Genomic DNA, 16506 nt, shown 5'->3' with positions numbered 1-16506 from the left:
GGGAAGAAAAGTTTAAGTAAATATGATTGCTTTAGGGAAAAAGGGATTATCCATGTCTACAATTTCTGACAAGCTGTGGCTTTGCTCTGAAGGTGAGTTAAACAGTATATAAAAGTAAACTGTGAGAATTTCAGTTCAAGATAGTGAAACTGTGATGTATTTTTCTTCTTCTTCCTTCTTAAATACAAAAGAAAAAAAAAACAGACGATGCTATCATTAGTAGACAAAAAGGAGCTATATTTAAAAAGGTATGGCACATAGAACAAGTCTGACAGAAAAACCATCAGAGGTCAGTAGTTTGAAAGCAAAAATAAGAAAACCGAGGAGTCTCTTGAAAAAGTGGAGCTATCGTAACAACCACAGAAAATCTCTACCCTTGTGTCGAGGAGAGGCCAAGAATGCAAATTAGCCAAGATCTTCAAGAAGAGACGCGCCCATGCTCTGTTCCAGCTCTGGTGCTCACCTCCAGGCCTTGGTAAGCAAAAACTGTCTAGCTTCAGTTGGTGAGTTCCACAGACTTGTAACATGGGCATCAGAGAGAGAAAAACTGGGCAGCACAGCAGCCAAGGCTGGGTTGCCACAAAGAAGGAGGCAAAATGCACAAAAACCAACAGGCTCATCTGGCACCAGAACTCCTCGAACGTTCTCTTCCATCGAGGTCACCCTACTTCTTTTCTCCTTGATGCATGAAGCCAATGTGCCACATGCTTTCCATCCATGCCTGAAAAAGGACAAGACTTCTGGCTGATTCCCGCCCTCTCCACTGAGGAGATAAGCCCCCCTGTAGAGCACAGGAGACCTCCATCATTCACACCTTCCAAAGGGGGTCTCACCACCTTTCAAAATAAGTGAATCTAGACTTTCATTTATAACTATGAATGGACAAGAAGCCACCAAAAAGTAGAGAAATCCAACAGTGAAAAAGATATGGTGAATCTAATCAAGCCTCTGTTCTAATTGCCAGCATATATGAAATACAGAGGACAGAAGAACACGATAAATAACACAATGATATAATCAGCCAAAGCCAAATGTATGAAATTCTACTAAACAAATAAGTCAGTTTCTACAAAAAATAAATGGTGTAATAAGGTGGGAGAGGGAGAGACTGTTACAGATAACAGTCAAGAACTAAATGCTTTGGAAACTCATTCAAACCAACCAACTCAAGGAAGACATTTTAAAGATAATTGAGAGAAAACTGAATATTAGTAGGTATTTTAAAAATATCGTTGGGCTTCCCTGGTGGCGCAGTGGTTAAGAATCTGCCTGCCAATGCAGGGGACACAGGTTCAATCCCTGGTCCAGGAAGATCCCACATGCCGCGGAGCAACTAAGCCTGTGCGCCACAACTACTGAGCCTGCACTCTAGAGCCCGTGAGCCACAATTACTGAGCCTGTGCTCTAGAGCCCACGAGCCACAAATGCTGAGCCCACGTGCCACAACTACTGAAGCCCACGCACCTAGAGCCCGTGCTCCGCAACACAAGAAGCCACCGCAATGAGAAGGCCGCAGGCACCGCAACGAAGAGTAGCCCCTGCTCGTCGAAACTAGGGAAAGCCCGCATAGCAACGAAGACACAATGCAGCAAAAATAAATAAATTTATTTAAAAAATAAAATAAAATATCGTTGGTTTTGTTGGATGTGATAATGGTATTGTTTATTTTTTATGCCTATATTTATCAAAGTGACATGCTTAAATATCTACAAATGAAATTTTATATATATATATGATTTACAAGATTAAAAAAATAGAATTTAGCCAAAATATAAAAGGCAGCGGGGGTGGGGTGGGTAGATGAAATGAGAACAGAAGAATGTTGATGAATCCATGGGGATTCATTATACTATTTTTTCCAATTATGTTTACATTTAATGTGTTCATAATTAAAAGTTTATTAAATAAACAAATAATAAGAAAATGAATAAATGTGAAACTAAGCAAGCAGAACAAACAGACCCCCAATTAAACAAAGATAATTTAAGAGGCTGGGGAAAAGTTTTTGAAACTCTAATTAGTGTCTTTGGTGAGAGCTGACAGAATACTGTATCCATAAAATAAGAACAGGCTACTATGAAAAATGAGAATCACAGAATGAAGAAAGGCTACTGAAGATTAAAAATATGATGACTGAGACTTAAAAGAGAGAGAGGAGGGCTTCTCTGGTGGCGCAGTGGTTAAGAATCCACCTGCCAATGCAGGGGACACGGGTTCGAGCCCTGGTCCAGGAAGATCCCACATGCTGTGGAGCAACTAAGCCCGGGTGCCACAACTACTGAGCCTGCGCTCTAGAGCCCGTGACCCACAACTACTGACCCCGTGTGCCGCAACTACTGAAGCCCACGCGCCTAGAGCCCATGCTCTGCAACAAGAGAAGCCACTGAAATGAGAAGCCCATGTACTGCAACGAAGAGTAACTCCCACTCGCCACAACTAGAGAAAGCCCGCGTGCAGCAACGAAGACCCAACGCAGCCAAATAAATAAAATAAAATTTTAAAAAAAAAGAAAAGAGAGAGAAATTAGCAGAATGGGCGCTATGCAAAACAGAACTTGGGATGTGAAAGACAAAACTGAGAAGTTCCCTCAGACAACAGCAGTATAAGGCAAAAAGACAAAATATAAGAGAAAAGTGGAGATCCAGTATATACCTAATAAGAGTTCCAGAAGGAATAGACTAAAATCGACCCTTGAACAACATGGGTTTGAACTGCACAGGTCCATTTATATGTGGATATTTTTTTCAGTAAGTATACAATCAGCCCTCCGTATCCGCAGGTTGCATCCTCAGATACTGAGGGCCAACTATGGGACTTGACAATCTGTGGGTTTGGGTATCCACGGCGGGTCCTGGAACCAATCTCCCGCCGATACCAAGGAAGAACTGTAGAAGCAAAAGAGAAAAATTAGTAATAGGGCTTCCCTGGTGGCACAGTGGTTAAGAATCCGCCTGCCAATGCAGGGGACACTGGTTCGAGCCCTGGTCCGGGAAGATCCCACATGCCACAGAGCACCTAGGCCCATGCGCCACAACTACTGAGCCTGCGCTCTAGAGCCCGTGAGCCACAACTACTGAAGCCCACGCACCGAGAGCCCATGCTCCGCAACAAGAGAAGCCACCGCAATGAGAAGCCTGCGCACTGCAACGAAGAGGAGCCCACACTCGCCGCAACTAGAGAAAGCCCGCGCACAGCAACGAAGACCCAACACAGCCAAAAATAATAAATAAATAAAATAAATAAATTTATTAAAAAAAATTTTTTTTTAAAAAGAAAAATTAGTAACAGAAAATTTCTTTGAGGGAAAGAGAAACTTGCAACACTTTAAGCAAAAATATTGAAAAAAAATCAAAACTTATTCTGATAAGATTTCTGAATCAACAGTATATGAGAAAATCCATTGGCTTCTAGACAGAAGAAACATGCCAAAATCTATTGGCTTCTAGACAGAAGAAACATGTTATCACGAAAAGAAAGAAAGGTAGACTAAAATAAGATTTCTCATCTTGAACACTATATATCTGAAGGACAACAGAACAATGTCTACAAATTTTTGAGGAATAGATTATCATTCTAGAATTCTATATCTAGAGAAGCTACCACACAAGGATACAGAAAAGTGAAGACTTTTAAGTATGCAAAGACTCAGCATGAACCACCCATGCACTATTTCTGGGGAAAAAACAAACCACCACACATGTAAGTGCTTAGCTGCCCCTCCTCACCACCGTAAGGACAACAACAAAACAATAACAGCCAGATAAAGTCAAGGAAGGAAAATATGGACTACTAAACAACAACAACCCCCCCCCCAAAAAACCCACAATTATAATTCATGAAATGAGGAAAATATAATTAAATCTAAATAATATGGTTGACCTTAATTCTTTGCTAAGATAAAATAAATATTTCTCTGCTAAGTCTGCCTCCCTGCAAATTCCGAACAATATTAAAAATGAGAAAGGGGGCATGGAAGCAGAAAAGCATTAAAAAGTAAAGAAATACTGTCTTCAACTTCATGTAAGTGCCCATAAGTGCCTCCGCAACAGATTTTTACGCAGTTCAACTCTTTGACAAGAGACCCATGTCACCTAGAATCCGCCATTACAAATAATCCAACCCTGACCTGTGCCGGAGGCTCCACTCAGAGAATGGCATGTACAAATGCCCAGTACATGGTAGTTGAGTACTGTTTGCGAAGTAGAAAATGTAACACTTTAAGCATTTCCATTTATTCATGACTAATAACGACCTTAATCAACTAGAAGAGACAGCCTATGTGTAAAACAAATGATAGTAGCTGAAAATACTCAGAACAATGAGATTTGCCAGTTGAATCTTTATAAAGGAATGATGCAATGCTCAGTCCCTCTGATTTACTCTCTAAGGCTGCAGTTCTCAAAATGTGGTCCTGGGACCTCTAGGGGTCCCTGAGACATTTCTGGAGCATTCTCAAGGTCAAAACTATTTTCACAATAATACCAAGACATTACTTTCTACTCTCATTCTCTCGTGAGTGTATAGTTCAGCTTTCCAGAGGCTACATAACATGTCTAATAGCACAACAAATTTAATACAGAAGGAGACATGAGAATCTAAGGCAAAAATGTAAAACAATGCCACTCTCTTGCTAAACTTTTGTTTGTGGAAAATAGTTACTTTCATAAAAATATGTTACTGATGCTAACATGTAATGGAGTTTATTATCATAATAATTATTTCTAAATGAACTAATTAAATATTTTAAAAATATGTCAGTTTTAATTTCCAATACAGTAAATGTAGAGAACAATAATCCACATAAAGTCATTATTTGGTGTCCTAAACTATTTTTAAGTGTAAAGACCAACAAGGTTAAGGCCACTGCTCTAAGTCTCCAAGGGAATACTAACCCAGGACACTCATTAGGCAACTTTACTAGTGAGAGGAGTCTCTGTCTTTTAAAAGGTCACACTTGAGCATACACACACTTGAGCATAGTTTGGTTTCTCCTCTCTCTTGGCTCCTGTGTTTAGAAATAAATTATCATAAGCCACCTTATTTGAAACCAAGGTCATTGGTTCTTAACGTTTACTTGTGCGTGTCTACTATGTAACTGGATGGAAGAAGTGTTTTGAATGAAAGTAGTCTTATTCATTTAACATTCAACAAATATTTAATGAGTATCCACATAGTAAACTTATGATGTTACTATGAAAATCAGAAATCCAATTTGGCATTTACATAAAGGTCTGTCTTTTCTTCCTGTGAAAAATAAGTCATTATCTGGAAATTCTGGTAGTGTTTAAGAAAAATTAAAAATAACTAGCTATAGAGCTCACACAGCTTCCCAGGGGACATTAATGCATACTAGGCAGCATACAGAAAATTTTCTTGGTAACCTGGCTATAGTTCTTGACCTATTTATTTGGTTCTTATAAAAACAATTCCTCATCTCTTGCATTCAACATCCATACAGTTTAATAGCTGTAGACTGTTATCATCTTGATTACACATTACATACATTTAACATTTTATGCCAAAATAACTCAAACATGTAGAAGGAAACTCCTCAAGGATCTGAAAATATCTTCCTTCTCAAAAAGTATATGAGAATTGTTTGTGGTTCTAGGTCTTCTTTTCAGCTTCTTCCCCCCATAGGATTTGTTTTTATTGAATATATCTCTTCCATATGTTACAAAGGCTAGAATATTATATAGTAACATATTATATAATATCAACTCTTTAAAAAATATATATATATAGAAAAGCACAAAGAATAATGAACTTCCATACTCCCACAAATGACATTAACATTTTATTAACATTAACATTTAACGTTAATGTTAATGTTTTATTTTTTAAGATGAAAATCTCATTTTACTCCCCCAAAGAGGGACAACCACTATCTTGAGTTCAGTATATATCTTTCCCGTCCATTTCAAATACTTTGTATATATACACACAAACACACAACCAAAAACCAGCATTCCTTTGTATATTTTCTACTTTACATAAACAGTATTATAATGTATCAGGTTGAATAGTGTCCTCCAAATTCATGTCACCCAAAACCTGTGAATGTGACCTTATTTGGAAATAGGGTCTTTGTAGACACAATCAAGTTAACATGACATTACACTGGATTAGGGTGGGCCCTAAATCCTATATGACTGGTGTTCTTATAAGAGAAGGAGGAGAGACAGACAGGTACATGAGAAAAGGCCACGTGAGACCAACGCAGAGGCTGGATGCAGCTGCAAGCCAAAGAACACCAAGGAATGACGACCAGAGGCTAGAAAGAGGCAAGGAATCACTCCCCTAGATCCTTCACAGAGAGTATTGTCCTGCTGACACCTTGCTTTTGGACTTCTAGTCTCCACAACGGTAACAAGCAATTTCTGTTGTTTTAAGCCACCCAGTGTGTTATGGCAGCACTAGTAAACTGATACACTTAAGTATTTGTTTGCATCCTAATTTTTTCACTCAATAGGTCTTTGCAACTCCTCTATATTGATATATATATATAAGAAGAATTATGTTTACCACATACGCCAAGGTCTAATAGTACTAGTTGTTTTTTTAATGAACTGCTTCTATACTAGTTAGTAAATAGGTGCTGCCCCAAGCCACTCCTCCAGGACCCCCTCGTGGTTCGGCAATTAATGTAGAGCAGACGACAAAGGACTACATGGACAACAGCCATTTTTACTAGATGATTTTGATGCCATGACAGTTAAATAGTTGAAAATCACCTCTACTTCATTCCACCCAAGCACGGTACAGTCTTGTGCCAACAGGTCACATTTTTTTATCCACTCTTCTATTATGGAAATTTAGGTTATTTCCAGTTTTTTCCCTATTAAAATCAATTTTACAATATAGATCCTTACCCTCATTATCCAAAATCTCACTACATTAAACTCAGAAACCAGGGAGTCCTTACTCTCCATACTTGTAGTATCTGGCCATTAATTACCTAAAGTCAGGAATTACACAGATATTGAAAACAAAAATATCTGTAAAATCCCTGTTATACGTTACCCAGTGTGTGGTACTTAGTGGCTTCACAAGCACTTCGGCAAGAGTTTGTTAGGAAGCAGAATTACTAAGCCATTGAGCACCTCCCTTTAAAAAGATATGTATGGAGGCTAAACAATACACTACTAAATAACCAAGAGATCACTGAAGAAATCAAAGAGGAAATCAAAAAATACCTAGAAACAAATGACAATGAAAACACAACAACCCAAAACCTATGGGATGCAACAAAAGCAGTTCTAAGAGGGAAGTTTATAGCAATACAATTCTACCTCAAGGAACAAGAAACATCTCAAGTAAACAACCTAACCTTACACCTAAAGCAATTAGAGAAAGAAGAACAAAAAACCCTCAAAGTTAGCAGAAGGAAAAAAATCATAAAGATCAGATCACAAATAAATGAAAAAGAAATGAAGGAAACAATAGCGAAGATCAATAAAACTAAAAGCTGGTTCATTGAGAAGATAAACAAAATTGATAAAACATTAGCCAGGCTCAACAAGAAAAAAAGGGAAAAGACTCAAACCAACAGAATTAGAAATGAAAAAGGAGAAGTAACAACTGACACTGCAGAAATACAAAGGATCATGAAAGATTACTAGAAGCAACTATATGCCAATAAAATGGAAAACCTGGAAGAAATGGACAAATTCTTAGAAAAACACAACCTTCCAAGACTGAACCAGGAAGAAACAGAAAAAAATAAATAGACCAATCACAAGCACTGAAATTGAAACTGTGATTAAAAATCTTCCAACAAACAAAAGCCCAGGACCAGATGGCTACACAGGCGAATTCTATCAAACATTTAGAGAAGAGCTAACACCTATCCTTCTCAAACTCTTCCAAAATATAGCAGAGGGAGAAACACTCCCAAACTCATTCTACGAGGCCACCTTCACCCTGATACCTGACAAAGATGTCACATAAAAAGAAAACTACAGGCCAATGTCACTGATCAATATAGATGCAAAAATCCTCAACAAAAACTAGCAAACAGAATCCAACAGCACATTAAAAGGATCATACACCATGATCAAGTGGGGTTTATCCCAGGAATGCAAGGATTCTTCAATATACACAAATCAATCAATGTGATACACCATATTAACAAATTGAAGGATAAAAACCATATGATCATCTCAATAGATGTAGAAAAATCTTTGGATAAAATTCAACACCCATTTATGATAAAAACTCTCCAGAAAGTGGGCATAGAGGAAACTTGCCTCAACAAAATAGAGGCCATAAATGACAAACCCACAGCCAATATCATTCTCAAAGGTGAAAAACTGAAATCATTTCCACTAAGATCAGGAACACAACAAGGTTGCCCACTCTCACCACTATTATTCAGCATAGCTTTGGATGTTTTAGCCACAGCAATCAGAGAAGATAAAGAAACAAAAGGAATCCAAATCGGAAAAGAAGAAGTAAAACTGTCACTGTTTGCAGATGGCATGATACTAAACACAGAGAATCCTAAAGATGCTACCAGAAAACTACTAGAGCTAGCCAATGAAATCACTTGCATTCCTATACACTAATGATGAAAAATATGAAAGAGAAATTAAGGAAACACTCCCATTTACCATTGCAACAAAAAGAATAAAATACCTAGAAATAAACCTACCTAAGGATACAAAAGACCTGTATGCAGAAAACTATAAAACACTGGTGAAGGAAATTAAAGATGATACAAACAGATGGAGAGAAATACCATGTTCTTGGATTGGAAGAATCAACACTGTGAAAATAACTATATTACCCAAAGCAATCTACAGATTCAGTGCAATCCCTATCAAACTACCACTGGAATTTTTCACAGAACTAGAACAAAAAATTTCACAATTTGTATGGAAACACAAAAGACCCCTAATAGCCACAGCAATCTTGAGAAAGAAAAATGGAGCTGGAGGAATCAGGCTCCCGGACTTCAGACTACACTACAAAGCTACAGTAATCAAGACAGTATGGTACTGGCACAAAAACAGAAATATAAATCAATGGAACAGGACAGAAAGCCCAGAGATAAACCCACGCACATATGGTTACCTTATCTTTGATAAAGGAGGCAAGAATATACAATGGAGAAAAGACAACCTCTTCAGTAAGTGGTGCTGGGAAAACTGGACAGCTATATGTAAAAGAATGAAATCAGAACACTCCCTAACACCATATACAAAAATAAACTCAAAATGGATTAAAGACCCAAATGTAAGGCCAGACACGATAAAACTCTTAGAGGAAAACATAGGCAGAACACTCTATGGCATAAATCACAGCAAGATCCGTTTTGACCCACCTCCTAGAGAAATGGAAATAAAAACAAAAAAAAATAAATGCGACTTAATTAAACTTAAAAGCTTTTGCACAGCAAAGGAAACCATAAACAAGATGAAAAGACAACCCTCAGAATGGGAGAAAATATTTGCAAATGAAGCAACTGACAAAGGATTAATCTCCAAAATTTACAAGCAGCTCATGCAGCTCAATATCAAAAAAACAAACAACCCAATCCAAAAATGGGCAGAAGACCTAAATAGACATTTCTCCAAAGAAGATATACACATTGCCAACAAACACATGAAAAGATGCTCAACATCACTAATCATTAGAGAAATGCAAATCAAAACTACAATGAGGTATCACCTCACACCAGTCAGAATGGCCATCATCAAAAAATCTACAAACAATAAATGATGGAGAGGGTGTGGAGAAAAGAGAACCCTCTTGCACTGTTGGTAGGAAGGTACATTGATACAGCCACTATGGAGAACAGTATGGAGGTTCCTTAAAAAACTAAAAATAGAACTACCATATGACCCAGCAATCCCACTACTGGGCATATACCCTGAGGAAACCATAATTCAAAGAGAGTCATGGACCACAATGTTCATTGCAGCGCTATTTACAATAGCCAGGACATGGAAGCAACCTAAGTGTCCATCGACAGATGAATGGATAAAGAAGATCTGGCACATATACACAATGGAATATTACTCAGCCATAAAAAGAAACAAAATTGAGTTATTTGTAGTGAGGTGGATGGACCTAGAGTCTGTTATACAGAGTGGAGTAAGTCAGAAAGAGAAAAACAAATACCGTATGCTAACACATATATATGGAATCTAAAAAAAAAAAAAAAAAAAGGTTCTGAAGAACCTAGGGGTGGGACAGGAATCAAGACACAGACGTAGAGAATGGACTTGAGGACATGGGGAAGGGGAAGGGGAAGCTGGGACGAAGTGGGAAAGTGGAATGGACATATATACACTACCAAATGCAAAATAGATAGCTAGTGGGAAGCAGCCGCATAGCACAGGGAGATCAGCTTGTTGCTTTGTGACCACCTAGAGGGGTGGGATAGGGATGGTGGGGGGGAGACACAAGAGGGAGGGGATATGGGGATATATGTATACGTATAGCTGACTCACTTTGTTATACAGCAGAAACTAAGACACTATTGTAAAGCAATTATACTCCAGTAAAGATGTTAAAAAAAAAAATGTATGTTTTGATCAGTATTAACTAAAAAGCACAGAGCAACACAGCAGCACCAGCCACAAGTGGGGATTTAAATTCAAATTTAATAAAATTAAAAATTCAGTCCCTCAGTCACACTGGCCAGATTTCAAGTGCTGCCATATCAGACAGTGCGGTTACAGAAGACTTCTATCAACACAGAAAGTTCAACTGAATAGCCTGGTATAGAGAACACCACTGTATCCATCATCCAGTTTTAGCAAATGTTAATATTTTTGTTTTTGGAGCCCCTAAAGCCCCCCAGCTACTCCTCCCTGACCCTCTAACCTCTGACAACACTCTCCTAAATTTGGTACTTCATTACCATGAATATTTTTGAATTTATTATTGTCAATACATATAGTTCTATTTCATTCACTGTAGCTCCTCTGCAGTATTTCATTTATGTTATCAGGTGTTCGCAATTTTTGAACACTACAAACAATCCTACAGTGAACACTGCTTCAAATGTGCTCTTGTGAATCTATGGAAAAGTTTTTCCTAGGACTCAAACCAGGAAATGGAATTGCTGAGAGGTAGAGGATTTACTTCTGCAGGTAATTTGAGGAATGTGAGAGGCCAAATTCCTCTCAAAAGTGGTTCTACCAGTTTATACTGTCACTACCAGTATATGAGAGTCCTCTTTCTCTGTATTCTCACCTGATACATGAGATCTTGTAATTTTTGCCAATCTGATGAGTACAGAATATTTCAGTTATCTTAATTAGCATGATCCCTAAGAATCATCAGGTTGAGCATCCTTTAAAAATGCTTACTGGGGGAATTCCCCAGCAGTCCAGCGGTTAGGACTCCGCGCTTTCACTGCCAGTCGCCTGGGTTGAGGGCCAGGGTTCAATCCCTGGTCAGTGAACTAGGATCCCACAGGCCTCGCAGCACGGCCAAAACGAAACAAAAAACTTCTTTAAAAAAAAAAATAATAAAATAATAATGCTTACTGGTCATTCATGTTTTTTATTCTGTTTTTCTATTACTTTGCCCATTATTCGAGCAATACTTTGTTTTTGTAACTGATTATAAGGATTTTTTATAAATTAAAAATGCTGGGACTTCCCTGGTGGCGCAGTGGTTAAGAATCCGCCTGCCAATGCAGTGGACATGGGTTCGAGCCCTGGTCCGGGAAGATCCCACATGCCGCGGAGCAACTAAGCCGGTGCGCCACAACTACTGAGCCTGCGCTCTAGAGACCGCGTGCCACAACTACTGAAGTCTGCGCACCTAGAGCCTGTGCTCCGCAACAAGGGAAGCCACCGCAATGAGAAGCCCACGCACCACAATGAAGAGTAGCCCCCGCTCACTGCAACTAGAGCAAGCCTGCGCACAGCAACGAAGACCCAACGCAGCCAAAAATAAATAAATAAAAAATAAATTTATTTTAAAAATAAATAAAAATGCTAACCCTGTCTTCCTGTCTGCATCTTGTTTTTACTTGCTCTAACAGTGAAATTTTTCATTTTAATGAAATTCATTCATTTTAATGTAGTCAAACTTATTAACCTTTTCATTCATGGTTTATACATTTTATGCTTAAGAAATTCTTTTTTTTTTTTTTTAAACTTTGGGTTTATTTATTTTGTTTATTTATTTACTTATGGCTGTGTTGGGTCTTCGTTTCTGTGCGAGGGCTTTCTCTAGTTGTGGCAAGTGGGGGCCACTCTTCATCGCGGTGCGCGGGCCCCTTACCACCGCGGCCTCTTCTGTTGCGGAGCACAGGCTCCAGACGCGCAGGCTCAGTAACTGTGGCTCACGGACCCAGCCGCTCCGCGGCATGCGGGATCCTCCCAGACCAGGGCTCGAACCCGTGTCCCCCGCACTGGCAGGCAGACTCTCAACCACTGCGCCACCAGGGAAGCCCAAGAAATTCTTTTCTTAAGTTCATAGTAATATTACCCTTTAATTTCTCTTTGAAGATTTTAAAATGCAGCTTTTCACATCTAGGTCTTATTAATCCAAGTGGAATTCTTCTTTGTATGTGGGGCAAGATAATCTAATTTTACTTTTTCCATTTGGATGAGCCATGTTCTCAATCTCAGCACAATTTATTTATTACTTCTGTCACACTTCATGTTTCCCTATTTGAGTGTGTAGTTTCTGGACTAAGTTCTTTTCCATTTATTTGTTTTCTATTCCCTTGTTAATAAAACACAGTCTTAAGTACTAAAGTTTTATAACTAGTCTATCTGGTAGGGTGAGTAACTCCACAATGAATTGCTTCAAAAACTTTCTAGGCTTTTTGCTTTTCCCTTCGATTTCCGGGATTACCTTCTCAAGTCTCACAAAAAACTGCTGAGATTCTGATCAGATGAACATAGCGATTAATTTGGAGGCAAAATTAACAACTTTATGACACTGAGTCTTCCCATCTGTGAACATGGTATCTTTCTCCATTTATTAAGCTATATTTAATATCTTTCATTTAGGTAATTTATGCCGTTAAAATATTGTACTTCTTTTAGATTAATTCCTGGGTTTCACTGTAGTTTTATTGCCATTGTAAGTAGTATCTCTATATCACATTTTGAGTTCCTTTGTTACTGGTATGCAGATATAGTTTTTGTATACTGATTTTTGACTCAGAAAATTTGTTCAACTTTCCTAACAGTTCTAATATTAGAGTCTTGAATTTTCTATGTAGTCAGTCATAACGTCTGCAAATACTGACATTTAGATTTCCTTTCTTTTTAATTTTTAAATCATTTATAGTTTGTTCTAGTCTTAATGACCTGCTTAGAATTCTGGTACAACATTGAGGAGAAGTGGTAATAAAGGGCATACACACTTTGTTCTGACTTTCAAGGGAAGACTTTTAAAATTCCCCAATCAAATATAATACTTAACTATAGGTTTTGGTAGATATCTTCTGTTGAGACAAGGAATTTCTTTTCTACCCTTATTTTGTTAAGGTTTTTTAAAATCATAAATAAGTACTGACTTTTATCAAATGCTTTTCCTGCATCTGTTGAGATGATTATATGGTTTTTTTACTCTTAAATTAATAAATTACATTAAGATATTTTCTAATATGAAACCATCCTTGCATTCCTGCAATACTTGGTATTGACAGACATACTCTTTTTCCTATCTTGCTTTATTCCATTTTACAATATTAGATTTATAAGCTTTGTGACTACATTTGTGTCAGTATTGCTTCTCAATTTGAAATCCACTCTTCTTTGCCCTGCTTTGTGATACCAAAGCTGAACACTGTAGACATTTCTCCTTTGTTGGCTGTCTTGATGTTAAGTTTTATCAATAGAGGACATCTGGAAGGACACCTCAACATCAGAGCAAGAGGAAAGCTCTTTCTTCCCTTCTTCAATGTAGTGTTTTCCATGCAGTAGCCAACAACAGATCAGCATGGGGGACCTTGTAATGTTTACCTAAGTGACCTTCACAGTTCCACTTTGGCCCACATCCTCTGACAAGTTTCTTCACTACTGGCAAACTGCATATTCCTGGGACAACCAGGTCCTCTTCCTCAGAGATCTGGCCCTCAGCTTTGGGTGCATATGGGGAAGCTTCCTTTAAATTTCTAAATTCCTTCCTCCTCCTCTGTCAGATTAATGATAACAGTTACTTTTTGCACTTGTCTTTTCTATCCTCTTTAGAGTTGGCAGTTTCTTTCTTAAAAGACTAAAAATACTAAATATTTTAGGCTTGCAGGCCATATAGCCTCTGTCACCCATGTCTCGACTCTACTGTTGTCACTTGAGAGCAGCTGTGGAGAGTACATTAACAAACAGTTGTGGCTGTTCTACAATAAAGTTTTATTTACAAAAAACAAGCAGCTGGCCTGCCGGCCATACTTTGCTGAACTCCTTCAATAGACTATTGTTGCTGATGGTAATGATGACAGGTATGAATGAATTAGAATAATTCACTATCTGTCAATTGAAAATTTGATATGAATACCACAGCAATGTAATAGATCAGTAGAATAATAGTGATATGCAAGAAGTGATTTTTTTTCTTATTAGAAATAGAAAGTGAAGCAGGTAGTAATTTTGCACATTACAGTATTTGGGTTTAATATGAAAATTTACCAATTTAGAACAAGTTGAACACATATATTCAACATGAAAGATACTTTCGATTGTATTAGTACATAAGAAATTTCAAATTTCTCAGCTTGTTTATTATTTTACTTTATTTTTCATGTTCAACCTGGTTTGAAGGATAGTTATTCTACTTTAATTACATATGATCAGCAATTACACTTGCATGGTACCCAAGTGCTCAAAAGCTTTATGCACTATGGGATTTTTATATATTTCTTAATGAAACTAGTATCTTAAGACTCATTAGCATAATCATGACACTTTGCTGTAACATATAATCTTCTGCATGTCTCTTGGCACATATGTACATGCATTTCTTTGCATATATACCTAGTAGAATCGCTGGGTGTTTAGATATATATGTTCAAATTAGGTAGAAAATGACAATGAGTTTGCCAAAGGAGTTGTAACAATTTAAAACCCCACCAGCAGCTCCTCATCCTACCCAATATTAGGTATCATCATCCTTTTTAATTTTAGTCATTCTGGTAGGTGTATACTGGTACCTCATTGTGGCTTTAATTTGCAATTCCCTAATTACAAATGAAGTTTTTAAAACACTTTTTAATATGTTTATTGACCATTTAGATACTGTCCTTTTTGAAGTGCTTCTTCAAGCCTGTTGTTCATTTTATTACTGTGTCTTTTTCTTACTGGTTTGTAGGCGTTCATTATATATGTTAAATATAAGCCATTTGTGAGTAATATATATATAGCAATATCTTCTTCCACTATCTGGCTTGATTTTTCATTCTCTTACTAGTATTTTTTGATAAATAAATTTTAAATTTTAATCTAGTTTGGTTTATTAATCTTTTCTTTTATTGCTAATGCTTGCTGAGGCCTGTTTGAGAATCTTTCCTTGTCCCCAGGCCATGAAGATATTCTCCTCCATTATCTTCCAGAAGCGTTACTGTTTTGTTCCTTATATTAACATCTAGAATTCATCAGAAATTGGTTTTTGTGTATGGAGTGAGTAGGGGATCAAGTTCATCTTTTCCCCATATGGATAACTTACCATTTAATGAAAAGACTTTTCTCTGTGGCAACCTTTGAAACAAGCTGTGTTCACATATAGAGTTCTCATATCCAGTAGATCAAGTCCTCCTACTTTGTTCCTCTTCTACAAGGGCATCTCAGCTATTCTTGGCCCTTTTCACTTCTAAGTAAATTGTAAAATTTACACATACCTTTACACTCTCACATTCAAAAGAAAAATACTTCGAAGGGGGGAATTTCATTAAATATATATATCAATATAGGGGTAAAGATATCCTTGCAATAGTAATATTTCTAATGCATTAACATAAAAGTCTACATTTATTTCAGTTTTCTCTAATCTTTCTCAATGTTTTAGAATTTTCTAAGTAGAGATCATACACATCTTTCACCACATTTATTCTAAGGTATTTGATATTTTATGATGCTATTGTAAAAGGTATCTTTTAAAAAATCCGTATTCAACTTATTGCTGGTATGAGAAATACAATTTTTTTAAGATTGATCTTACACCCACCAATCTTACTAAACTCACTTACTAACTCTAACATTTTATATATAGATTTCTTTGAATTTTCTATCTATACAATCATATCATCTGAAAAAAGTTTTATTTCCTTTCTAGTATTACGTATTTTACTTCTTTTTCTTTCCATAATACACTGAATAGACCTCCAATCACATGTTCAATAGAGTATTGTTAGCAGATATCCTTGACTTGTTCATGATCTCAGAATGAAGACTTTTAACATTTTATCATTAGATATGATGCTTAACACAGTTGTTTATTTCTTTTTTTTGGTAGATACCCTTCATCAGATTAAGAAATTCTCCTCCTGATTCATTAAGTTTTTTTGTTTGTTTGCTTATTTGTTTTTAAAGAATA

At 37.1% G+C, this 16506-nt stretch overlaps 1 protein-coding gene across 4 annotated transcripts in view; it reads right to left on the bottom strand.

Annotated features, from left to right (window-relative positions):
* The window catches only part of DYM (dymeclin), a 389413-nt gene that overhangs the window by 218568 nt on the left and 154339 nt on the right, over nt 1-16506 (bottom strand). The window lies entirely within an intron of this gene.

This window comes from Eubalaena glacialis, chromosome 15 (assembly GCF_028564815.1).
Source record: "Eubalaena glacialis isolate mEubGla1 chromosome 15, mEubGla1.1.hap2.+ XY, whole genome shotgun sequence".
Classification (NCBI taxonomy): Eukaryota; Metazoa; Chordata; class Mammalia; order Artiodactyla; family Balaenidae; genus Eubalaena; species Eubalaena glacialis.
The sequence above is the reverse complement of the archived record's forward strand: the minus strand, read 5'-3'. Positions and strand labels throughout refer to the sequence as shown.